General features: G+C 40.3%; 1 protein-coding gene across 1 annotated transcript in view; it reads right to left on the reverse strand.

The window, feature by feature from the left end:
• Window positions 1-15,397, reverse strand: part of csmd1a (CUB and Sushi multiple domains 1a) — a 2,254,753-nt gene that overhangs the window by 1,053,239 nt on the left and 1,186,117 nt on the right. The gene's annotated exons all lie outside the window — the stretch shown is intronic.

Genomic DNA, 15,397 nt, shown 5'->3' on the forward strand with positions numbered 1-15,397 from the left:
ACCTCAAAAAATTTCTCCTCATCTCAGTTCTAAAGGTATGTCCATTTGTTCTGAAGCTGTACCTTCAGATCCTAGGTTCTCCTGTTCCTGGAAGCATCCAAAAGGTGATCATATCATTTTCCTTACTAAATGATTTCTGTACCTGTCACGTAGCTTCCGGTGGTGTTCATAGACTAGTCGCAGAAACGTCCTCTCCATGCCCACTCTATTCAGGCCTTTTCAATTGGTTTCAATGAGATCCTCTCTCATCCTTTTGAACTGCACCAAGTACAGGTCCAAAGACAACAAACACTCCTCATATATTAAGCCTTTCATTCCTAAGATCATTCTTGCGAACTTCCTCTGGACTGCCTCCAGGAGAAACACGTCTTTCTTTACATACAGGGCCCAAAACTGCTCACAATATTCCAAGTGCAATCTAACAAAAGCCTTATAAACACCCTCCCCCCCAACAGTACATCCATGTTTTTAAATCACTATCCATGGGTAGTGGAAGGAAGACATGGAGGCAACATATTCCTTTTAGATGGCTAAAATGGAATGAACTGCCAGTCACCCTTTTCTTATCAACAGACGTGTTGTCAACAATGTGCTAGTTTGACTTATTTTTGGAAGCATTTATTACAAATGTGGCTCTGAAGTTCATTCAATCAACCAAAGACTATATTTATTGGACATTATGTTGTTACAGTTTAATGAAAAAGAAAAATATGTTCCATTTTCTAGATCTGTGTACTGCTAATTGACATTTATAATCCCATTAAGGAACTCTGAATGCCTGACCAGACTGCCCTTTGGAGAGTTGAGTCTGAAGAATGACAAGATGCTGGAGGTATCTCACTGAGAGAAACAATGTTAAAGTGGATTTGTCCCCTCAAAAACAGTTAACAAAAACAGTTCAAAGTAAATATATTATTAAAAAACATTTATGTCACCATATACAATCCTGAGATTTATTTTCTTGCAGACATTCACAGCAGATACAAAGAAACACAATAGAATTAATGAAAGACTACTTACAAACAAAGACAGTCAAACATTCAATATGCTAAAAAAGATTAACGGTGCAATACAAAATAAATAAATAATATTGACAACATGAGTTGTAGAGTCCTTGAAAGTGAGTTCTGAAATTCAACAAATCCCGACTGCTGACACAGGAATACAGCAGGGTATTCAGTGTACTGAAGTTGATAAAGATTAGCTTTATTTGTCACATGTACATGAAAACATCGGAACACAGTGAATTGTGTCGTTTGCCTCAACAACCAACACAGTCTGAAGATGTACTGGGGGGCAGCTTGCAAGAGTTGCCACACCTCTGGTGCCAACATAGCTTGCTTACAATTTACTAACACTAACCCATATGTCTTTAGAATGTGGGAGGAAACTGGAGAAGCTGGAGGAAACTTATGTGGTCACAGGGAAGAACATACAAACTCCTTTAGACAGCAGTGGGAATTGAATCCCAATCTTACAGCTGGTGCTGTAAAGCATTGTTACTATCATACTGTGCTACCATATTGATACTTCAGTACTACTCTTGCCCTTCTGAACACAGAACATAGAAAGGCCCTTCAGCCCACAATGTTGTGCCAAACTAATTAAACTAATACTTAAATCCCTAACTAAACCAATCTCTTCTGCCCACACAATATCTATGTCCCTCCACTCTCTGCATATCCATGTGCTTATCTAAAAGCCTCTTACATGCCTCTATCGTATCTGCCTCTATTATCACCCCAGGCAGCACATTCCAGGTACCCACCACTCACTGTGTAAAAAAAAACTTGTGCCGCACACCTCCTTTGAACTTATAAAGACAAGAGGTTCTGCACAAGTTGGAAATCCAGATTAACACACACAAAATGGTGGAGGAACTCAGCTGGTCAGGCAGCGTCACTGGAGAGGAATAAAGAGCCAGCGTTTCACATCCTGATGGAGGATCTTAGCCCAAAATATCATTCCTTTATTCCTCTCTACAGATGCTGCCTGAGCTGCTGAGTTGCTCCTTTCAACTTACTCCCTCTTTTGAATGTGTGCTCTATGGTACTAAGGCTTTGACCCTGATAAAAATGATATTGGCTGTCTACTCTATCTATGCCTCTCATATTTGTATAACCTTCCATCAAAATTGGTGGTGCGCAAGTGGAACAGGTCAAAAGCGTTAAGTTCCTCAGGGTCAATATCACAAATGACCTGACTTGGTCCAACCAAGCAGAGTTCACTGCCAAGAAGGCCCACCAGTGCCTTTACTTCCTGAGAAAACTAAAGAAATTTGGCCTGTCCCCTAAAACCCTCACTAATTTTTATTGATGCACTATAGAAAGCATTCATCTAGGGTGCATCACAACCTGATATGGAAGTTGTCCTGTCCAAGACCGAAAGAAGCTGCAGAACATCATGAACACGGCGCAGTACATCACACAAACCAATCTTCCGTCCGTGGACCCACTTTACACCGCACGCTGTCGGAGTAGTGTTGCCAGGATAATCAAGGACACAACCCACCCAGCCAACAGACTTTATGTCCCTCTTCCCTCCGGGAGAAAGTTCAGGAGCTTGAAGACTCGTACGGCCAGATTTGGGAACAGTTTCTTTCCAATTGTGATAAGACTGCTGAACAGATTCTGACCCGGATCTGGGCTGTACCCTCCAAATATCCAGACCTGCCTCTCAGTTTTTTTGCACTACCTTACTTCCCATTTTTCTATTTCCTATTTATGATTTATGATTTAAATGTTTAATATTTACTACTTTTAACTATTTTTAATATGTTTAATATTTAATATTTGTAATCCAGGGAGTGTGAAGCGCAGAATCAAATATTGCTGTGATGATTGTATATTCTAGCACCAATTGTTTGGCGACAATAAAGTATAAAGTATAAAGTATAAAAAATCCCCCCAGCCTCCGTCATATGACAGAAAGCAACCCACCTTTGTCCTAATGATGGATCTTGTCTTGAAACTCCTTATTTTTCTCCTTAGATATTACCTGACCTGTTGAGTTCCTTCAGCATTTTGTGTGTGTTGCTCTGGAATTCCAGTTTCTTCAGAATCTCTTGTCTTTTTTCCAACTTTAACCAACCTTTTATCATAGCAAATGCTCTCTAATCCAGTCAGCACCCTGGTAAAACTCTTGTGCACCCTCTCCAAAGCCTCCACATCCTTCCTGTAATAGAACAACCAGAACTGACTGCAATACTCCAGATGTGACCAAACATGAATGTTATAAAGCTGCAACATAACATCCCATCTCCTGAATTCAATGCCTTGATTCATAAAGAGAAGAATGCTCTGCAACCTCCTTATTACCCTATCAAGCTGTGCAGCCACTTTCAGGGAGGTATGCACTTGAACCCCAAGATCTCATTAAACTTCAACACTGTTCAGGGTCTTGTTCTTTTACATTTGATGTTCTGCTTTTGGAATTCCATTGGCTCAGGAAAATCTTGAACAGTGGTTTAAGAAGGCAGGTCACCATGACCTCCTCAAGGGTTTGACAATTAAGTGCTAGTTCTGTTTGTTCAAAGATCAAAGTTCAAAATAAATTTATTATCAAAGTACATATATGTCACCATATACGACCCTGAGATTCACTTTCATATGGGCATTCACTGTTAATACCAAGAAGTAGAACAGAATCAGTGAAAAACTATACACAAGACAGACAAAGAACCAATGTGCAAAGGATAACGAACTGCACAAACGCAAAATGAAAAATATTAGTTATAATAAATAAATAAACGATACATATGAGAACGTGAGATGAAGAGTCCTTGAAAGTGAATCCACAGGTTGTGGGAAATGTTCAGTGTTGGAGTGAGTGAAAATGAGTGAGGTTATCCCCTATAGTTCAAGAGCCTAGTGGTTGAGGGGTAATAGGTGTTCCTGAACCCCAGGCTCCTGAGCCTCCTTCCTGATAGCTGCAGCATGAAGAGAGCACAGCCGGGATGGTAGATCTTCTGGATGATGAATGCTGCTTTCTTTGTAGATGAAGCCCACAAAAAAGACAAAATTCTCTGTAAGGAATGCCATACACCCACAATTATCATAATGCAGATTGGAACGATACCTAGCCGCATGAAAAGACAATAATATGTCTCCAGAAACTGACTCATCCTGCACCTGTATCTTTTTTTGTGATGGATATTCACTAAAGAGGCTCACAAGGTTTTCTTTCTATACTCCACTTTTTAGTACAGAAGGAGAAATTGTCTAGGGTTCAAGATGAGAAGAAAGAAACAGACATCCAACATAATTTGGAGTGGAGAGGGAGAGGAAGCTGACTGGTGTGAAGTGTAATGGCAAATGTAACAAACAGATACTGCCACTAAAGTGGAAACTGCACAAGGGAAGACAGAGGCTTTTTTACAGAAATGGGAGGGAAGGGTTAGATTGATCTTAAACACAAAATACTCTGCAGATACTGGGGTCAAAGCCACACTCACAACACGCTGGAGGAACTCAGCAGGTCGGGCAGCATCCATGGAAACGATCAGTCAACGTTTCGGGCCGGAGCCCTTCGTCAGGACTGAAGAGGGAAGGGGCAGAGGCCCTATAAGGAAGGTGGGGGGAGGGTGGGAAGGAGAAGGCTGGAAGGTTCCAGGTGAAAAACCTGTAAGGGGAAAGATAAAGGTGTGGGGGAGGGGAAGCAGAGAGGGGATAGGCAGGAAAGGTGAAGAAGGAATAGGGGAAAACACAATGGGTAGTAGAACACATAGTTTATGTAGTAACATAGCTTACATATATAGATTAATTGTATGTCCATAAAGTGTTGCAAGGCACAGAAGTGTCTGTACATAATGTGACTGACAGGAAATAATAAAGTAGTGGTGTTGTGTGCGGGGGCTGTATAGCGGAGTGGGATGGCTTAGTGGGTGAAAGTGTTGATCAGCCTTGCTGCTTAGGGGATGTAACTGTTTTTGAATCTGGTGGTACTGGTGCATCCTCCCCAATGGCAGTGGGGTAAACAGCCCATGAGCAGGATGGGTGGGATCCTTTATGATGTTACTGGTCACAACATAACTTTAAAAAAGTGGTTTTAATTTATTTTTGATAAATGCAGTTGACTATATATCATTCCATTTTCCACAAAGTTGTAGAATATTTTGTTACTGAATATTTGACTTTGTTTCAGGGAAGATGACGGGGTCTGGATACAAAGTTAATTAGCCAAGTCAATCAACGAAATCCCTCAGCCCTTATCCAGACTGATTTCAGTCTTCTTGTGAATATTTTAAATGGTTTTCAGGCTGACAGTGACCAATGTAAATGGTAATTAAATGTTTCAAGATTATTGATTTATTAATTAAAATTCCCATTTTCTTTCCTACAGGATTTAACTTTTAACCCATCAGTGCAATCGCACATGTGCCAAGTCACATATTGCCGAACTTGCTAACAGCTTTGCACTTATTTTGCAATTCTGTCCTGATCCCAGAGAGAGAAAAAAAGCTAAATCAAAGCTATACTGAACAAAATATAAATGTAATTCTACTCCTGCTTAATACTTAAAGTTCAAGTTTAAGTTTAATTATCATGCAACCATACATGAATGTAGCCAAATGGAACAGCACTTCTCCAGGGCCAAGGTGCAATACACATTACCAACAGCATAGAGCACGCAGCACATAGCAGATATGCTCATGATTGCAAAAGACATACAACTACTAAAAAAAACACTATAGCCCTAGCCTAAGTTCTTGAATGGCAAGGCCAGTAGAATGATAGTACATGTGTTGTTGTTCTGGTCCAGCTTGTTTCCCCTTCGAGCAAACACTGCATGACAGCACTGAGTGAACAGTGGAGGGGCTATCCCCTTAGTCTGCATTTTCTTTCTCATCTCCAATATCAAAGCATCAGAGACACAGCTTCAATTTTGACTTCAGCTGCTGTGTACTGCCTATGTGGAGTTTGCATGTTCGCCCTGTCACCATGTGAGTTTCCACCAGGAGTTCCATATCCAAAAAACATCAGCGTTGGTACGTTAATTAGCCATTGTAAAGTGCCCTTGCTCTGTAGATGGGTGGTAGATTCTCGGGGGTGGGGGGCAGGCGGGGTTGAGCAGTAGTGGAAATTGGTAAGGTTGGTGTCAGACCACTGTGACATTTTAATTCCACGTCCCATTCCCATTCTGATATGTCTATCCACGGCCTCCTCTACTGTAAAGGTGAAGCCACACTCAAGTTGGAGGAATAACACCTTATATTCCGTCTGGGTAGCCTCCAACCTGATGGCATGAACATTGACTTCTCAAACTTCCGCTAATGTCCCACCTCCCCCTCGTACCCCATCCATTGTTTGTTTATATGCACACATTCTTTCTCTCTTTCTCTTTTTTCTCCCTCTGTCCCTTTCACTATACCCCTTGCCCATCCTCTGGGCTTCCCCCCCCTCCCCCCTTTCTTTCTCCCTGGGCCTCCTGTCCCATGATCCTCTCATATCCCTTTTGCCAATCAACTGTCCAGCTCTTGGCTCCATCTCTCCCCCTCCTGTTTTTTCCTTTCATTTTGGATCTCCCCCTCCCCCTCCCACTTTCAAATCTCTTTCTAGCTCTTCTTTCAGTTAGTCCTGACGAAGGGTCTTGGCCCGAAACGTCGACTGTACCTCTTCCTAGAGATGCTGCCTGGCCTGCTGCGTTCACCAGCAACTTTAATGTGTGTTGGTTGAATAAATTTTTTGTTTCCCAATGACCTGACTGAGACCACTAACTATAGCACAGAATAGGGACTACATTTACAAATCACTGATTGGCATGGCTCATTTCCCCCTTTCATGAAGAATATTTAATTGATATCTTTAAGGCTTTCAAAATGAGATGAACTACGTAATGAATCCTTTGGTACTTTAATGATGCTACATTTCAATGTTAATGGCAGAAAACTTAATAAACAGATTCGCCACAAAGTAGTTGTTGACAGCATAGTCATTAAACATAGGCTCTGTTACACAGACTGTGCATCATGAAGGCATAAATGCATACCAAATAGCAGGAAAATGCACCCTTATTGACCTTTTAGCCTTATTCTCTATTTACCGAGATCATAGTCAACTTTTTGTATCTGAGCTTGAATTTACTCTATTGACCACTGGGATGCCATGGTAGTGTAATGGTTAGTGTGACACTATTACTGCTCAGGGTGCTCTGGAGTTCTGATTTCAATTCCAGTGCCATCTGAAGGAGTTTATACATTCTCCCCATGACCATGTGGGTGTTCTCCGGGTGCTCCAGTTCCCTCCCACAACCCAAAGACATAACCATCAGTAGGTTGGTTAATTGCTGATTGTAAATTGTCCTGTGATTAGGCTAGGGATACTTTGGTGGGCTGTTGGGCAATGTGGCTCGTTCAGCTGGAAAGACCTGTTCCTCTCAGTATCTCTAAACAAAATAAAATAAAAGTATGACTATTGTTGTTTACAACCATCAGGCTCCTGAACCAGCGTGGATAACTTCATTCATCATGACTCAAAACTAATTCTACAACACACAGACTAATTTTCAAGCACTCCCTACAGTTCATATTCTCAGTATTATTTTTTATTTGCATAATTTGTCTTCTTTTGCGTATTGATTGTTTGTCAGTCTATGTATAGATTTTTCTTAAAATACAAATTCTATTGTACTTACTTATTTTCTGAAATTGCCTGCAGGAAAATGAATCTCAGGGTAGTATATGCTAACATATATGTACTTTGATAATAAATTTTACTTTATACTTTGTAAGATCGACTGTTATAAGACAATTGAATGGTTTCTAGTACAATAAAATGGGCACTTGACTTCACAAAGTACTTCTCTATGACTTTGCACCTTCATGTCTACCTGCAGCACATATTCAGTGTAGCCGTAACACTTCATTCTGCATTCTGTACTGTTTTGCCTTGTTATAGAACAAAGTATATGGAACAGTACAGCACAGAGGTGGAGTTCTGGTCACAGAGCTAATGGGAGGATGAACAAAAAGCCTGAAAGCACATACCTCCAGGCTCAAGGCCAGCTTCTATCCCACTGTTATAATTCTATTAAATGGCTTCCTAGCACAATAATATGGTCTCTTGTCCTCATAATTCACCTCATTATTATTTTGCTGTTTATTGTCTACCTGCACTTTCTGTGGAATTGTAACACTTTGTTCTGTACCCTGTGATTGTGTTACCTTGTCCTACCTCAATGATCTGCGTAGCGATTTGATCTGTGTGAATAATATGTACGACAAGTGTTTCACTGTACCTCAGTATATGTGACAATAATAAACCAATTCCAATTCTAGTTCCAATTCCTTATTTCTATGATGAGCTGAAAGTTCATGCCCATGTTCTGTGTTTATTTAAGAAGAGTAATAATAGATGGCCCTTGCGCACCCAAAAAAGAACAAAGGACTGAAATATACCCGCTCTTGCTTCCTAAAGCTAACAGCTATTCTCTGCAGGGATGAGGGATAAATTGCTTTGTTATTGTCATATATAGTGAAATGCAATGGAATTCTTGTGTTTCCATGCTGTCTATACAGATCATTTCATTACAACAGTGCACTGTTGTAGTAGTAAAAAATAACAGAATGCAGAAAACGTGTTACAGTTACGGAGAAAGTGCAATTTGGATCTGATAATCTGCAGGATTTTTACCATATGCTCCTATTATATAGATTTACAGATAATGAACTTGTCATTGGGCAATAGTGAATATCCAGTCGGAGAAATAAAGATGGAGGAGTGAAGGTGGTGAAGTTGTTTGCCATAAATTTTGAGCATCTTTGTGGGAGACAGGAGAGGGAAGTGATGTAGCAGTTGGAGTGATGATAGACTGTGGACAAAGCCACTTTGTAGAAGAGTAGATGAGTAGACTTTTCATCGGGAATGTGGTACTGGAGCCTCATGACCCACATTCAATTATTTAAGAACACCTTCATCCTGTTGACCATCAGATTGATAGTTTATGGTCATCAGTGTTACATGGTTTCTACTACCCCCATCTCCTTCACACTCCTCTCCTCCAACCTCATTGAATCTACGATGCAATCGTCTCATTCATTCGATTGTGCGTTGCCTTCAGTGTCACATTCTACATTTAGTACTAAGTTATACTTTTGTGGTGATTTTATTTGTGCATTACTCACAAGACATAGGAGCAGGATTGGGCCATTCAGCCCATCGAGTCTCTCTGCCTTTTCATCATGGCTGATTTATTTTCCCTCTCAAACCTGTTCTCCTGCCTTCTTCCTGTAACTTTTGATGCCTATTAACCTCTGCTTTAAAAATACTCAATGTCTTGGTCTCCACAGCCTTCTGTGGCAATAAATTCTATTCTTTCAGGTTGATGCATTGAAAAGTTTTCCTCATTGACAAATATGGATTAGTAGCTCCTTTTGGCCACCAGAAAATCACAGAGGGATATTTGGGATCTTCAGTTTTCTTATTTCTACTTGTGCTATTCTTTCATTTTAGATTGAACTTACCAAAATGTATCATTGTAAAGCTGCCTCAAGAAGGCAACACCCATCACTAAAGGTCACCACCAGCTGGGCTATGCCAGCTGCTCACATCTACTATCAGGTGTAAGCCTGGGTTCTCACCCCAACAGTTTCAGGAACAGCTACTTCCCCTAAACCAACTATCCAATTTTATCCTTGACCATACTACGTAAACATACTTTCTACTGCAATAGATATGATTTTTTTTCTAATTAATCATGCTCTTTCTTGTAAAAATTGTGTACAATCTCTGTTTAGTTTATGATTTTCTTGAGACTGCTCTTTATCTGAGGCTATGTATCCGTGATGCTGCTGTAAGTAAGTTTTTCAATTCACTCCTTCATAGGTATGCTTGTGTTGGTGACAATAAACTCTACTTTGACTTGGGTGGGATCGGGCACAAAAACAGGGCAAATATTGAATGGAAATGGTTGCTTCTGAGACTGAAAGCACTCTGTTTGGTAGATACCTGAGAAATGCTATCCACATGCCTGCTTATAAAGAAAGCTTTCTCGCAACTTCCCCTCTCTGACAGTGTTCCCAGTTGCTACTTTTGTACTAACAAATGTTGATGACTACTGTGAGGTTAGGATCAGAGGTGGTCTTTAACTTTAAATCATTTGGTGATCCTACATTGGAGGATCTGTCCTGGGTCTAGCACATAAGTGATGTTACATTGCCTCTATTTTCTTGGAATTTTGCTCAGATTTGATATGCCATCTAAAACTTTCACAAACCTCTGTAGATACACGGGGGAGAATATCCTGACTAATAGCATCATAGCCTGGTACGAAAACACCAATGGCAAAGGAAGGAAAAGTCTACACAAAGTGGTAGATATTGCCCAGTCTATCACAGGCAAAACCCTCCCCACCTTTGAGCACATCGACAAGGAGTACTGCCACAAGAAAGCAACGTCCATGATGAAAGACCATGCTCTCTTCCGCACCATACAGACCATGCTCTCTTCCTGCTCCAGTCATCAGGCAGGAAGGACAGGAGCCTTAGGTCCCACATAACTATTTTCAGGAACCATTATTACCCTACAACCACCAATCAGGTTCCTCAACTAGTGTGGATAACTTCACTCAGTTCAACTCTGAACTGATCCCACAACCTACAGACTGATGTTCAAGAAAAACTCATGTTTTCAGTATTTTTTTTTTATTTGCACACAATTTGTCTTCTATTGCGTATTGGTTGTTTGTCAATCTTTATTTATAGTTTTTCATCAGTACTATTCTGTTTCTTTATTTTCCTGTAAATGCCTGCCTGAAAATGAATCTCAAGTTAGTACATAGTGACTTTTATGTACTTAGACAATAAATTTCATTTGACTTAGATTTTGGTACCATCTTTAATAGAAGTGGGACATTTCTGACTGGCAACACATGCAATAAGGAGTGATTGAATTTACTTATATGGAGTACTTACTGTTGACTGTGCAGTGGACACACTGGTGGGATCCACTCTGGAGTCACAAGGTGGCTTCCGAACATATGATCGGAAGTGTAGAGAGAAAACTCATTAGTCGAACTAACCTGTCCAAACAGACAGGTTAGGAGATAGATCAATGTGATCACCACAGAAATACAGATTATATTCCTGAGCCTATTTCAGAGAATAATACAGAAAAATAACATGTGCAACAGTAGCATAGCAGTTAGTGTGACACTATTACAATTTGGAATGTTCCGGAGTTTGGAGTTCAGTTCCAGTGCTGTCAATAAGGAGCTTGTACATTCTCCCTGTGAACTGCATGTATTGCCCCCCTGTGTTCCAGTTTCCTCCTACAATTCAAAAATAGATCAGTTAGTAGGTTAATTGGTCATTGTAAATTGTCCTGTGATTAGGCAGCGGTTAAATAGGTGAGTTGCATGCTGATGTAGTTCATCAGGCCTGAAGGACCAGTTCCATGCGGTATCTCTAAATACAAAAATTAAAAAATTTTCTTTATGTACATATTATGTCTTGTTTTAGGATGGTCTGAGGAAAGCACTGTGTTGAACATCTGAGCTAAAATTACTGATGTAATATTGATGGGATTTTCAAAATCTGGTTCCATTGTCTTCACGAAGCAAAATTTCTCTGCAGATACTGCCTACCGTTCTCAATGTTACCAGCAGCTTGTAATCAAATTTTGCAATTGCTAAATATTAATTATAGTCATTCTTGATAATGGCACTTTCCACATTTCCTCTGTGAGACGTTGCAGTGCTGGGAAGTGAGACCTATCTGCTCCTTGCTTTCAATGAAGTAAACAAAACCAAAATTAATCTTAACACTTTCCCTGAACAAATCAATTGTCAAGCACATTATACACGGTTTCTGCTCAGGCAATTCAGTTCACTCATGTCAAACATACTGAAAATCAGTGCTTATAAACTCTTGTTTGAATTATTCATGCCAGCATTTGTTCTTAAGAAATATTACCAAATATTATTTTGTGAAGCACTCAAGGGTTAAACACTTGAAGGGTGCTTATCTTAATAAATTGTGTGTATTTCCAAAGATGAACATTTTAAACATTTTTATTATCATATTAAATGCCAAACACTACATAATTCAAACATTTTAACAGACTCAAATTAATAGAGTTGCTAGGGGCTGTGTGGGATGGCATTTAATATGGCTATCCTCAGCACCAACTAGTACCAACTGCCTCTGATACCAACATGCCAATTCTTAGTACTGGTGTTAGAATTGGTTTATTATTGTCACATATTAGGGAGCTTAAGGTAGTGGAACCTTTAGGAGACAGTGATCATCATAGGATATAATTCAGTTTAGGAGGAGGAAGCTCAAGTCAGATGCATCATTATTACAGTGGAGTAAAGGGAATTACAGAAAGCAAAAGGGAGGGTATATAATATAGAAAATATTAGTGTGAAGATAGAGGATTGGGAAGTTTTTAAAAACCAACAGGCAACTAAACAAGTCATAAGGAGAGAAAAGATAAACTACGAAGGTAAGCAAACCAATAGTATAAAAGAGGACATTAAAAGTTTTTTCAGATGTACTGCATAAACAGTAAAGGAGAGGCGAGAGTGAATATCACACTGCTGAAAAATGACAACATGGATTATTATTTTGCATCAGTCTTCACTGTGGAAGACACTAGCACTATGTCATAAATTCAAGAGTGTCTGCGGCAGAAGTGAGTGTTAGTTGCAATTACTGAGGAGAAGGTAACACTCAGAAAATGCTGGAGGAACTCAGCAGGTCGGGCAGCATCCGTGGAAAATATCAGTCGATGTTTCGGGTCAGAACCCTTCGTCAGGAATGACAAAGGGTTCCGGCCCGAAACGTCGACCGATCTTTTCCACGGATGCTGCCCAACCAGCTGAGTTCCTCCAGCATGTTCTGAGTGTTGCTTTGACCCCAGCATCTGCAGATTATTTTGTGTTTACTAAGGAGAAGGTGCTTGGGAAGCTGAAAGGCCTGAGAGTCACCTGGACCAGATTGACTATACTCCATCTGAAAGAGGTGAATGAAGAAATTGTCCGGGCATTAGTAATGATCTTTTAAGAATCACTGTGTTCTGGAATGGTGAAAGTGGACTGAGAATTTGAAAATGGAGGAATGTAGAAAAAAAGAAATTATATGCCAGTTTGTCTGAGTTCAGTAGTTGGAGTCCGTTATTAAGGATAAGGTTTCCGGGTACTTGGAAGCTCATGATAAAATAGGCCAAAGGCAGCATGGCTCCCTTAAGGGGATATCTTTCCTGCTAAATCTGTTGGAATTCTTTGAGGAAATAGCAGGCAGGAAAGACAAAGGAAAGTCAGTGGATATTGTTTACTTGAATTTTCAAAAGGTCTTTGACAGGGTTCTGCACGCGAGGCTGCTAAATAATTGATAAGAGCAATGGTACTACAGAAAAGATCTATAATGGATTGAAGATTTGCTGACTGGCAGGAGGCAAACAGTGGGTCTTCTTTGGTTGGCTGTCTTCTTTGGGCGTGTTCTGCTGGGATATGTGTTGGGAACTGCTTCTTTTCATGTTATATGTCAATGATTTGAATGATGGAATTGATGGATTTGCAGCCAAATTTGCAGATAATATGAAGGAAACTGGAGAAGCAGGTAGTGTTGAGGAAACAGAGAGTCTGCAGAAAGACTTAGATTGGGAGAATGGGCAAAGGTGTGGCATGTGGATATAGTGTCAGGAAGAGTATGGTCATGCACTTTGGTAGAAGAAATAAAGGTGTAGACTATTTTCTAAATGGGAAGAAAATTCAAAAATCAGAGATGCAAAGAGACTTGCGAGTCCTTGTGTAGGATTCCGTAAGGGTTTACTTGCAGATCGAGTCACTGGAATGAAAAGCAAATGCAAAGCTTATTTCCAAGAAGACTAGACTTACCAGAAAGTAAGGATATAATGCTAAAGCTTTATAAAGCTTTGGTCAGATCACTGTTGGAATATTGTAAGTAGTTTTGCACCCTTTATCTGAGAAAGGATGTGCCAGCACTGGAGAGGGTCCAGAGGAAGTTCACAAGAATTATTCCAGAAGTGAAAGGCTTAATGCAGGAGGAGTATTTCATAGCTCTGGGCCTGTACTCGCTGGAGTTCAGTAGAATGAGAGGGGATTTCATTGAAATCTATCGAATATTGAAAGGCCTACATAGGGTGGATGTGGAGAGGATGTTCCTCTTGTGGTTGAGTTTAGGGCAAGTGGACACAGCTTCAGAATAGGGAGACATCCATTTAGAATAGACATGACGCATTACTTTAGCCAGAGGCTCGTGAATACGTGGAATTCCTTGCCGCAGGTGGCTGTGGAGGCCAAATCTGGGAGCAGTTGATAAGAACGTGAGGAGAATGACCAAGAAGTCTCCTCCATCACTCACTTCCAGCTCAAGTTATCTAAGAATCGTAGCAGAGTAGAGGGTGAAAGTAAGCCCAGCCATTCTATGCTGACCATGGTGCCCACCCAGCTAACCCAGTGTTCGGCCAACATCCCTCTCAACCACTATATCTCTGTCAGCTCTTTCTATGTACTCACCTCTCTCTGTGTGAGAAGGTTGCTCCTTAGGTTCCTTTTAGACCTTTCCCCGGCCAGCCTGAGCCTTTCTCATAAGGTCACTAACATCAAAGGTGAGTGGGCAAAGATTAAATATGAAAGATTACTTTTATTTATTACATGTACATCAAAACGTTGAAGCATACATGGAAATGCTTTGTTTGCATCAATAATGAACATAGTCGAAGCATATACTGGGAGCAGCCTGCAAGCATTGCCACGCTTTGAGCAGCAACATAGCACATGCACAATTTAGTAACCCTAACCCACATGTCTTTGATTTGTGGAAGGAAACCGGAGCACCTTGAGGAAACCCATGCGGTGATGGGGAGAATATACAAACTCCTGACAGACAGCAGTGAGAACTGAGCCCCAGACTTCCAATCACTGGTGCTCTAAAATGTTGCACTAACTGCTACGTTACTGTGTCAACTTATTTGATCTGTGATGGCTGTCCGGTTGACTCCAACACTACTCTACTCAGCTTTACTAAGTGAAAAATTTGATATGCTTCTAAGCCTCAGAAACCTAATGAAGTATATATTTTCTTTCTTAGTAGCTTAGAAAATAACAGGCAAGTCAAGTAATGAGGTACAACACAAGAGCAGCAAAGGAGAAAGTAATTTCTAAATGTGAGTAGGATTATTACTGTATATATACATTTCATTACCCTTCCTTCAGTGGGACGAAGGGTGACTAAGAGTGAATCACCATCATCATTATATCCCTTGTCATATGATGTGGATGGTCATGATCTGCATTACCATGATTATTCTTGGCAAATTTTTCTGCAGAAATGGTTTGCCATTGCCATCTTCTGGGCAGTGTCTTAAGAAAATGGGTGACCCCAGCCATTATCAATACTCTTTTTTTACTTTTTTCTCTAAAAAAATCTAACCCA

This window comes from Mobula birostris, chromosome 2, assembly GCF_030028105.1.
Source record: "Mobula birostris isolate sMobBir1 chromosome 2, sMobBir1.hap1, whole genome shotgun sequence".
In the NCBI taxonomy this organism is placed as follows: domain Eukaryota; kingdom Metazoa; phylum Chordata; class Chondrichthyes; order Myliobatiformes; family Myliobatidae; genus Mobula; species Mobula birostris.